At 40.2% G+C, this 11,780-nt stretch overlaps 3 pseudogenes; 1 reads left to right on the top strand and 2 right to left on the bottom strand.

Moving 5' to 3' along the window:
- Positions 1-4,040: 4,040 nt before the first annotated feature.
- LOC146313509 (Ig kappa-b4 chain C region pseudogene) lies at positions 4,041-4,429 on the bottom strand (annotated as a pseudogene).
- Positions 4,430-4,535: 106 nt separating this feature from the next.
- Positions 4,536-11,541, top strand: LOC146313507 (Ig kappa chain V region 3547 pseudogene; annotated as a pseudogene).
- LOC146313508 (Ig kappa-b4 chain C region pseudogene) lies at positions 8,593-10,461 on the bottom strand (annotated as a pseudogene).
- Positions 11,542-11,780: the final 239 nt, after the last annotated feature.

Here is an 11,780-nt window from a genome sequence, read left to right as displayed (position 1 = left end):
TTTACTGGTATGTTATGAAGCACCCAGACCCCTCAGATCATCTGGAACAGGTTTACTCAGTTCACAGGATCAAAACCAAGCAAGGTGAAGCAGCCTTTAGTTTCTCTGCTCCCCACCTGTGGAACAAATTCCTGAATACTTGAGGTCGACTCATTTAAATCAGGGCTTAAAACATGACTGTTTAATACAGCTTACCAGTGAAGTAGATACATAAATTATGGTAAAGATCATCTGTGGCTATTGTTTTTATATTAAGGTTATGTTAGGTTATTTCAAGGTTACCCATGTATTTTTATGTTCTTGTGAAGTACCTTCAATAGCCTTGTGTCTGAATGGTGCTGTATAAGTAAACTTGTCTTGCCTGAACTCCACGTGTCACACGTGGTGAATTTATGACCCTGTTGGAGTCAGTCAGAACATTTCCATAGAGAGTGACTTTGCATCAGCAGCACCATGCTCCAGTGCTCTGGGAGAGTTTATAGTCCTGAGAGTTGAAGACTGGATGACTGACAGCTGTCCTTCATGACAACAGAAGACACAGAAATCCTCCTCATCAAAAACATGACTTTGATCTGCGTCCTCATCTGGACTCTCCTCTGCTGCTGCTTCACAGGTAAAGTCCAGAGAATCAAACTCCTCTCCTCTATCAACATCCGTCCCTCTGAAATGAAGCCCACAAAACCATGACGCTGCTTTATGTTTTTGTCTCTGTGTCCTCAGAGTCCAGAGGTCAGGTCACAGTGACTCAGCCTGGAGCAGTGAGCTCTGCTGTGGGACGCTCCGTCTCCATCACATGTAGGACCAGTCAGGATGTTAATTTTTTCAACAACCAATACCTTTTATCCTGGTACCAACAGAGAGATGGAGAAACTCCTAAACTGCTCATTTACTTTGCTAGCACTCGAGTATCAGGGATTCCAGCTCGTTTTACAGGCAGTGGATCAAACTCTGACTTCACTCTGACCATCAGTGGAGTCCAGACTGAAGATGCAGCAGTTTACTACTGTCAGAGTGAACATTGGATCAGTCAGTATGTGTTCACACAGTGAAAAACCGTCGTACAAAAACCTCCCTCAGTCAGACTGAACAGAAACTCAACTAACTGCTGCAGCTGGCTGTAGAGAATGAAGCTTCCCCTGCAGGCCAGAATGAAACACAGAGGCAATATACTGTAGTTTTACTTATAGATTAAGAGATGTTCTTGGGAATACTTCAGGTCAAGAATGTTATAATTCCTGTATCAGTATGGGACTATCAAAGTTTTACCAGTTTTACCAAAGAATAATAATGAGTGGTTTTGACCCACACCGGGTCTTCCTCATGTTTTCTCTGGATGTTTTTTTCTAGTTGCTCCTGTAAATGAACTTATTCAAAAGTTTAAGGTATAAAGGAGCAGCTTCAATTAAACTGCCTAAATCCAAGTCAGTGGCACAGAAAAAGAAAGGCATAGCCTTTTTCTTGATAAACAGCAAAAAAGTTCAACTTAAAAAAAAATAGCTATTATCAAGTTTCTTTCTTCACAGCTTCTCACCATCAGTTCTTATCTCATTATAGTTTCCTGTTTTATGTTCTGATTCACCAAATAATCAAGAGGAGACAACCTGGTAGAAACGATGATAAAGGTCTTGGTCATGACCTTTGACCTCAGCTTCATACTGAATAACAGCTGTTTCAATTACATGCATTGAAAAGAAAATATACAGATGTAGATCAGCACCAAAAATGTTTGAAACATTATTTTGCTGTAAATGTATTAACCTGTTAAGTTACAACATGTAAAGACGAGATGAAAAGTTTGGTTGGAGTTTCTGAGTATCTGAGTTCACTGCTAATCACTGCTTAACTTGGTGAAATCTGAACATTACAAACACATAAACATGTCAAACACACATTAATATTAAAACGATCAATAAAACATGTCAGTTAATTATCAGACTTTAAGATCGTCTCCATGTAAATATGTCAATACGTAGATGAATGTTGTCAGCAGTGAGGAGGAAACATCATGATATGTTGAGGACAGCTACAGTTGACTGACTCTGTGTGTTTGCATATGTGTCCTGCCTCTCTGCTCCCAGACGTTAAGAGACCAGTGTTGATCAGTGTCTGTCCAGGCCTTTCAGAGACACTGACACGCCGGCAGCACAATGATGATGTCACTGATTCTACTGCTGGCCACCCTGGGGCTCCTTGTTCAGGGTGAGACTCTCTTGTGAAAACTTTGCTTCAGGATGCAACCAGGTTCACCACAATGATGTTCTGCTGTGATGGAGAAACACTGAAACAAGCAGCATTGACCTTCTTCCATCTGTTCTCCATGTTAAAGAAATGATTCTCTTCTGTTTGGATGTTGATCATCTTTCAACAAACTTGATTTGTCTCAATAACCCTTCTCCTCTTTTTCATGTTTTCCAGGTTCATCAGGAGAAATCATCCTGACTCAGTCTCCTGAATCTCAGTCTGTTGTTCCAGGACAGACTGTCTCTATCAGATGTAAAGCCAGTTCAAGTATGGGTAGCTACCTTCACTGGTACCTTCAGAAAACTGGAGAAACTCCTAAACTGCTAATCTCTTATGCGACAACCCGTCAGTCTGGAGTTTCAGACCATTTCAGTGGGAGTCAGTCTGGAACTGACTTCACTTTGACCATCAGTGGAGTTCAGACTGAAGATGCAGGAGTTTATTACTGTCAGCAGGGTGGTTACAGCTTCCCGTTCACACAGTGAAAAATCGTTGTACAAAAACCTCCTTCAGCTGGAGAGGAAGTGATCTGACTCAACAGCTGCACAGAAATGAAAACACTATTGGTTTGCTGTAATATGGTTTATTCAATAATATTTAAAAACATACCCCAATAATAATGCCTTCGGCATTAGAATATTTTTTGTATTGTTGTTAAATGTAGTTTTTGATTTAGTTTTTAAAAGTTTCTTTTGTAAATGTAATTGTGATGAAAAACACAACCACAACTATATTATTGTAACTCTAAGGAACATTTTAACACCACAAATGAATAAATATAGGTACAAACATTCAATGAGTGCAAAATTAAATTTGCTTTTTGTTTTGAGAAAGTAAGAAACTTCATATTGTCAAACTATGTCATGCTGGTCACTATTGTTTAGTTGTGTTGATACATTTTATTGCAATCAAACACTCTGAGCATTTTGTCAAATTCTGTACAAACTATATTACAATTCACAGAGCAAAATTTAATCGTAAAACTTGAAATGATAAAATCCTAGAAATCATATTCTAAGTTAAACTCGGTCAAAATTAATTCAAAGAATATTTTTTACTTCAGTACAACAGCATGTGACAGTAGTTATTCTTGAGGAATCTGCATAAACAGCTGATTTTTAAACATTGTTTTAATAGAACATCAATGTTGCTGTAAGTAATGAAAAAAATAATCTGACAGACAGCAAGAAATTGTGATTTCAACCTTTTCTTGTAAAGTTTGTTGGTGAAGTTTAGTGTCTTATTGAAACATTCATAATCTCTGTAGTCAGATTCATGTTATATCACTTTGTGCAAACAATACCCTGCTTTTTATTTCTACATTTGTGTCATTATTACTTTTTTTGTCATTAATATTTAGTTTTTGAATTCAGTTATTCAAAAAACGTTCTAGGTGCAATTTAAAAACACAGGAACATAAGTCTTCTCCATTGGTAAACATTAGTATTAACAGATGTGTCTTGTTCCTGATGTTAAAATAGGCCAACTGGAATAACAGAAGAAAAATATATAAACTCTTAAAACCATTAAAAACTAATCTGGTAAATCTGACTTCCTACTGTTGTGACTTTTATGCATTAATCTGACTGATGTTCCTGATATATAACAGAAATAAAGACATGTTGATTTCATGACATACATGACAAAAGCTTTATTGTTTTAACATGTTGAAAACCTCAAAACAAGCAAGAACACATTAATGTTGAAAAATGCCATGAGAGAAAGAAAGAGCCCGACAGAGAGAGCAGACAGAGAGCAGTATGAGAGTAAAACCAGCAGCAGAGTCCCAGTGAGTCAGGTCAGGACTGGGAACACTGGTCTCTCCACAGTGTCTCTGAGAGTGGAGTCTGGGAGCCCTGGGTGGCCTCACAGGTCACAGAGCCCACCTTCCTCCACTGGTCTGCAGGGAGCCTCAGGGTGCTGCTCCAGCTGTAGCGGCCGTCCTTCTCCAGCACCCCGGGGCTCCTGCTCTCCTCCCAGCTGCTGCTGCTGCTGCTGCCGTCCACCTTCCAGGACAGACTCCAGTCTGAGGGGAAGCCCTTGTTGGCCAGACACATGAGCGTGGCCTTCCCCTGCTGCAGCTCCTCACTGGAGGGGGGCAGCACTGTCAGGGTGGGACGAGCATCACCTAGGAGACACCAATCAGCTTAGATTTCCATAGAGAGTGACTTTGCATCAGCAGCACCATGCTCCAGTGCTCTGGGAGAGTTTATAGTCCTGAGAGTTGAAGACTGGATGAGTGACAGCTGTCCTTCATGACAACAGAAGACAAAGAAATCCTCCTCATCAAAAACATGACTTTGATCTGCGTCCTCATCTGGACTCTCCTCTGCTGCTGCTTCACAGGTAAAGTCCAGAGAATCAAACTCCTCTCCTCTATCAACATCCGTCCCTCTGAAATGAAGCCCACAAAACCATGACGCTGCTTTATGTTTTTGTCTCTGTGTCCTCAGAGTCCAGAGGTCAGATCACAGTGACTCAGCCTGGAGCAGTGAGCTCTGCTGTGGGACGCTCCGTCTCCATCACATGTAGGACCAGTCAGGATGTTCATGGTGGGAACTGGTTAGCCTGGTACCAACAGAGAGATGGAGAAACTCCTAAGTTGCTCATTTACCGTGCTAGCACTCGAGTATCAGGGATTCCAGCTCGTTTTACAGGCAGTGGATCAAACTCTGACTTCACTCTGACCATCAGTGGAGTCCAGACTGAAGATGCAGCAGTTTACTACTGTCAGAGTTTTCACTACCACAACAGTCAGTATGTGTTCACACAGTGAAAAACCGTCGTACAAAAACCTCCTTCAGTCAGACTGAACAGAAACTGAACTGACTGCTGCAGCTGGAAGCTACTGCAGAGACTGATACACTTCACTGAGGACACACACACACACACACACACACACACACACACACACACACACACACACACACACCTATTCATTTTAACCGATTGTTATGAGTTCTGATCTGACTCTTCAATTAATCTAGAGGAGCAAACCTGGGACAGTTAGTCAGAAAAGTCTCAGTTGTGACCTTTGACCTCAGCCTCATACTGGATCACAGCTGTTTCACATTCACCGATCAGACATTTTGACCACCTGCTTAATATTGTGTTGGTCCCTCTTTTGCTGCCAAAACAGCCCTGACCATTAAGGCATGGACTCCACTAGACCCCTGAAGGTGTGTGTGTTATCATCTCTTTCATTGAGCTTGTTATTGAAAACATTCCTGCGGTTAAAATCTCAGATCACAGTCGTGTGGTTTCACTTCATGCTGATGATATCCTGCTCTTTGTTTATAATCACAGCGATACATTTTTGTGATATTCTTACATTTATTCGGAGATATAAAACTAACCTTAATCTTTAGTTACAAATAAAGTTTGTACAACATATGGACCTTCATGAAGAGCAGACTGCAGTGATATGAGGGAAATGGGTGATTGTCTTTCAAAATGCTTCAATCATTATAGATGTTGAAGTTAACATACCTCATCTAACGTTACGAATCATAAGTTAATGTATGTAACATGACTTCAGCAAGTCATGGAACTTGGTTTCAGACACAAAGACCAGTCTCCTGTGTGAAAGTCCTGTATTGATTGACCCATCCATCCATCCACCCCACCTCAAATGGTTAAAATCGATGCTACCAAGATTTTAAACCAAATCTTACAAAAGGTGTCTTGTAACATGAGTTTTATTTTCTTTATATTCCCATCAGTTCAAAATCCACTTCCAGATTCTTATGATCTGTTACTGCAGCCCTGTTTTACCAGAAGGAATCTCAGGTCCTCTGATCTGGACTCCTAAATGTTGGAGCTCTCTCTGATTGGACTTGAGCATCTTTAAAAGGCAGCTCTTCTGTTTAATATATTTTGCCTCAAATTTGTAGCTTGATGTCTGCACTTTGAGTCAGTAACACTGTCTTTTAATTGCTTTATTACCTGTTATTGTGAAGCAATTTGATGATGTGACATCTGCTCATGAAATATGATATTCAAATAAACAAACTTACTTACTTTCCATAGAGAGTGACTTTGCATCAGCAGCACCATGCTCCAGTGCTCTGGGAGAGTTTATAGTCCTGAGAGTTGAAGACTGGATGACTGACAGCTGTCCTTCATGACAACAGAAGACACAGAAATCCTCCTCATCAAAAACATGACTTTGATCTGCGTCCTCATCTGGACTCTCCTCTGCTGCTGCTTCACAGGTAAAGTCCAGAGAATCAAACTCCTCTCCTCTATCAACATCCGTCCCTCTGAAATGAAGCCCACAAAACCATGACGCTGCTTTATGTTTTTGTCTCTGTGTCCTCAGAGTCCAGAGGTCAGGTCACAGTGACTCAGTCTGGATCAGTGAGCTCTGCTGTGGGACGCTCCGTCTCCATCACATGTAGGACCAGTCAGGATGTTTATAGTGGGAACTCTTTGGCCTGGTACCAACAGAGAGATGGAGAAACTCCTAAACTGATTATTAAGTATGGTAATGTGCAAGTATCAGGGATTCCAGCTCGTTTTACAAGCAGTGGATCAAACTCTGACTTCACTCTGACCATCAGTGGAGTCCAGACTGAAGATGCAGCAGTTTACTACTGTCAGAGTGCACACTACATCAACAGTCAGTATCTGTTCACACAGTGAAAACCCGTCGTACAAAAACCTCCCTCAGTCAGACTGAACAGAAACTGAACTGACTGCTGCAGCTGGAAGCTACTGCAGAGACTGATACACTTCACTGAGGACACACACACACACACACACACACACACACACACACACACACACCTCGCTCCCTGTGATGTTTATGTCGTTATCAGAGGTTGATCACAAATGTCCTCACTTGTCCACACAGTGCAGACGTCAACCTGCTGTACATGTGTGGAACATGTCCTCCAACTGAACTCCAGACAGAAGCATAAACAGAACTAATAGATGTCCATGATACACACAGTCAAGTCTGTATGCAGCACAGTTTGTCAGTGTCTTTCAGCATTGTTTCCAAATATCAGTCCAAAGATAACTAATCCTAAACACCTTCAGGCGTACAGGCCTCTCACAGCCACAGAGCAACACAAAGGGTTGAAGGACAGTTGAAAAGATCAGTGTCTGTGATCTTCCCTGTATACAGGACATTTACAGACGTCACTTCATTTAAAAGGCCCACAGAATCATCAAGGAGCCCAGACACACCAATAATGGACTTTTTCAGCTGCTGCCTTGTTGCAGGCGTTATCACAGCCTCAGAACCAGGACCAACAGGCTCTGTGACTCTTTCTGTCATCAAGCAGTTAGACTCATGAACACTACCTAACAATAACCTGACATTACCTGGATTAGACACTGAAGCTACACTGATATTGTTTTTACTCACTTTTATTACTGCTGAAAGTTCTTAGTATATTTATACTGAATAGTGAATTTGATGATGCACTTTATAAAGCTTGATGGTGCAGTTTGTTCTATGTAACCAAGCTCTTCATCTTAAGGACCGTCTACAAACATCTGGAGGAGTCTATGGTCCATGTCTCGCTTTAGTTTGCTGACTTTTCTTTGACCAACACGCAGTGACTGGCTGTTTATCTGAAACTGTAGAAATATGCACTGACCGACCTCAGCGGTGGTTCTTATCCCTGTAACTGTTTAGCATTGACACTGACAGCTGCAGAAGGTGTGAGGACGGTCTGTACCTTGTCATATGTCAGGGGACACTGCTGTCTCTGCTTCAGGGTTCAGAACAGGACCATATCTGACACCCTCTGTCTTACAAGTGTCATGTTGTTTTGTTTTCATTACCTTGTGTACTTTTTTTTTCAACTGTTCATTTATTTATTCGCATATTTATTATCAGTAAACATAAACATTTTTAATCTTATAATGTTGGTATGTTTTAGTTGTTATTATCAGTGTTTTTCTTCCTTCCTGTGTACTGTGTGTATATCTTTGATCTGGTTGCTGAGCTGCTGAATAAAAAGGCTCTGACAGAAAAATAAAGTTCTACTGGCTGATTGAAAACAAATGCAAACAAATATTTCAATATAAATTCATTATGAAAAATTCACTAAACAAAGATATATGTTTACTTCACTGTTCTTTCTTTTCATGACTAAAACTCTGACTGTGTTCACCAGAAAATCCATCTTCATCTCAGACATCTGTTCATTCACACCAAGAAAAAATAATCTTGTATGCTGATGACATCCTATTATAGATCATAAGATTGTCATCTTCTCTTCTTGTAGTTATTGATCAGATCTTACAAATAAGCCATGACACAATTTCTGGATTTAACAGAACTATTAAGACAGACACATCTCTTACTTTTACTATAACAAAGATGAAAACAACTGATTCAATGAACTGGACTTTATTATTTTGAATTCTTAAAATTACAATAAGCAAAGAAAATCTTTATCAATGAAACATGTATTTAGAGAGTTAGTGAAGGAAAGAAAGAGATCAACAGAGAGAGACAGAGTTACAGAGAGCAGACAGAGAGCGGTATGAGAGTAAAACCAGCAGCAGAGTCCCAGTGAGTCAGGTCAGGACTGGGAACACTGGTCTCTCCTCAGTGTCTCTGAGAGTGGAGTCTGGGAGCCCTGGGTGGCCTCACAGGTCACAGAGCCCACCTTCCTCCACTGGTCTGCAGGGAGCCTCAGGGTGCTGCTCCAGCTGTAGCGGCCGTCCTTCTCCAGCACCCCGGGGCTCCTGCTCTCCTCCCAGCTGCTGCTGCTGCTGCTGCCGTCCACCTTCCAGGACAGACTCCAGTCTGAGGGGAAGCCCTTGTTGGCCAGACACATGAGAGTGGCCTTCCCCTGCTGCAGCTCCTCACTGGAGGGGGGCAGCACCGTCAGGGTGGGACGAGCATCACCTAGGAGACACCAATCAGCTTAGAGGACGGGGACCACACAGCTGTCAATCAACCAGCAGACACTTGGACACCTTTACTGTGTGAGAGTTGATTTTCTCCTTTAAGGAGTTTCTGTCAGATGTTTTTTCTGCTCCACCAGTCACTCACTCACACATTGTTTCACTTCCCTTTAAGAAGCCTCTCATGCATATCAGCACAGAGAGAATCATCATACAGAATGAGATGAAATATATCAAACTACACTGACAAGAAAATATACAAAACTTTGTTCTGAAAATCAGCAAAAGTCTCAACTATACATTACTTTAATATATTTAGTGGAACCATAAAAGATGCAAGAAAATTCACAGGCTCTGATTAAATTTTCATGATCTGGATTTAAATCATCATCAACTAACTGTTCAAAAGAGTTTTTTAAAATCTGAAACAATAAATGACACAATGAACAGATGTTACACGTTTCGAATTAACAAATTTTAACTTCACTCAGTTCAGTTTTCTTTGAAGAATTTAATCTTAGTTCCTTTGAAAACAGTTATTACTGACACAAAATTACAAAACTAATCATGATGAACATTTTTACAGTAAGATTAAAGTTTTATCTATCCTTTAGTTAAGGTTGTTAAAACTTCAGTATGACAGGAATGTCTAAAGAAATATAAACTGAAATAAAACTGCTCTGAGTTCAACTCAATGATAAAGGAGGAGAAATACGAGTATCAATGAAAAACATGTTAGAATAAAAGAAGATATATTTATCTGAGTAAAGTGTCCAAAATATTAATTTAAAATATTAACTTTACAATATTTCATTTAGTATTTTTTTCAAAAAACTTACTTCCAACATCCAGTCTGGTTCCTCCACCAAAAGTCCACCACAGTGATACAAACTCATTGAGCCGCCGTAAAAAAACCTCTGACTGTAGAGAGACACGGCTCTCTGACTTTGACACACTGAAATAAACCTAACAGCCCTCAAGATGAAGCTTCATGATTAAGGTTTGAAATTTAATGTCTAGCCGATATTTTATATTTATTGCAATTCATTTTTTAACTTTCTATTGTTGAAGCAAACTTAGGCAGTGCAAAATATGATTGGAAAATATACATTTTTATGGAAAAGTAACTATTTTCCAAATTATGTTGAATTACAAGGTGATAAAAAGAAAAATTAACTCCAAAAATTAACGAAAATGGTAAAAATTTGACTTACTTCCAATATCCAGTCTGGTTCCTCCACCGAACGTGTACCACAGTGATACAAACTCATTGAGCCGCCGTACAAAAACCTCTGACTGTAGAGAGACACGGCTCTCTGACTTTGACACAAACAAACTCAACAAAAACATCCCCAGTTTACCCAGTTTATGATGAGTAATAACTGGTTAAAGTGTGAAAAACCAGTTCACAAATATTATTATGTAATGAACCATTTTTTCTCTTTAAATGTTAAACATCTACAAACAATATCAGTTTCTCTTACAGTCAAATAAATTAAAAGAAAATATTGAAAAGAAAAACTCACCAATAAATCCTGACAAATATAAATAATTATTATAAACATGTTTATTGTTGATCATGATGAATAAAACAGTATTTTTTATCCCACTGTGACGTTGGTCTCGTAGTGAATTAGGTGGAATTCATAAAATATTCTGGATGAAAATTTGTTCATCAAACTCAAACAAAGTCACATAAAAATGAGCACTGACACATTTCTAATCAATAGACTGATAAAGTGATTGATCCATTGATAAACATCATCCTCAGAGTAATCCAAGTCCCTGTTGGAGTCAGTCAGAGCATTTCCATAGAGAGTGACTTTGCATCAGCAGCACCATGCTCCAGTGCTCTGGGAGAGTTTATAGTCCTGAGAGTTGAAGACTGGATGACTGACAGCTGTCCTTCATGACAACAGAAGACACAGAAATCCTCCTCATCAAAAACATGACTTTGATCTGCGTCCTCATCTGGACTCTCCTCTGCTGCTGCTTCACAGGTAAAGTCCAGAGAATCAAACTCCTCTCCTCTATCAACATCCGTCCCTCTGAAATGAAGCCCACAAAACCATGACGCTGCTTTATGTTTTTGTCTCTGTGTCCTCAGAGTCCAGAAGTCAGTATACAGTGACTCAGCCTGGAGCAGTGAGCTCTGCTGTGGGACGCTCCGTCTCCATCACATGTAGGACCAGTCAGAATGTTCATAATGGGAACCTTTTAGCCTGGTACCAACATAGAGATGGAGAAACTCCTAAACAGCTCATTTATGCTGCTAGCACTCGAGTATCAGGGATTCCAGCTCGTTTTACAGGCAGTGGATCAAACTCTGACTTCACTCTGACCATCAGTGGAGTCCAGACTGAAGATGCAGCAGTTTACTACTGTCAGAGTCTTCACTACCCCAACAGTCAGTGGGTGGCCACACAGTGAAAAGTCGTCGTACAAAAACCTCCCTCAGTCAGACTGAACAGAAACTGAACTGACTGCTGCAGCTGGAAGCTACTGCAGAGACTGATACACTTCACTGAGGACACACACACACACACACACACACACACACACACACACACACACACACACACAGATAGTAACAAATGTTCAGTAAACATGGAGATTCTGTCTCTTCCTGATTTATGTCATAAATTGAATCTCTGGTTGTTTTCATCAAG

Source organism: Lutjanus erythropterus, chromosome 16 (assembly GCF_056507025.1).
Source record: "Lutjanus erythropterus isolate fLutEry1 chromosome 16, fLutEry1.hap2, whole genome shotgun sequence".
Classification (NCBI taxonomy): Eukaryota; Metazoa; Chordata; class Actinopteri; order Lutjaniformes; family Lutjanidae; genus Lutjanus; species Lutjanus erythropterus.
The sequence above is the reverse complement of the archived record's forward strand: the minus strand, read 5'-3'. Positions and strand labels throughout refer to the sequence as shown.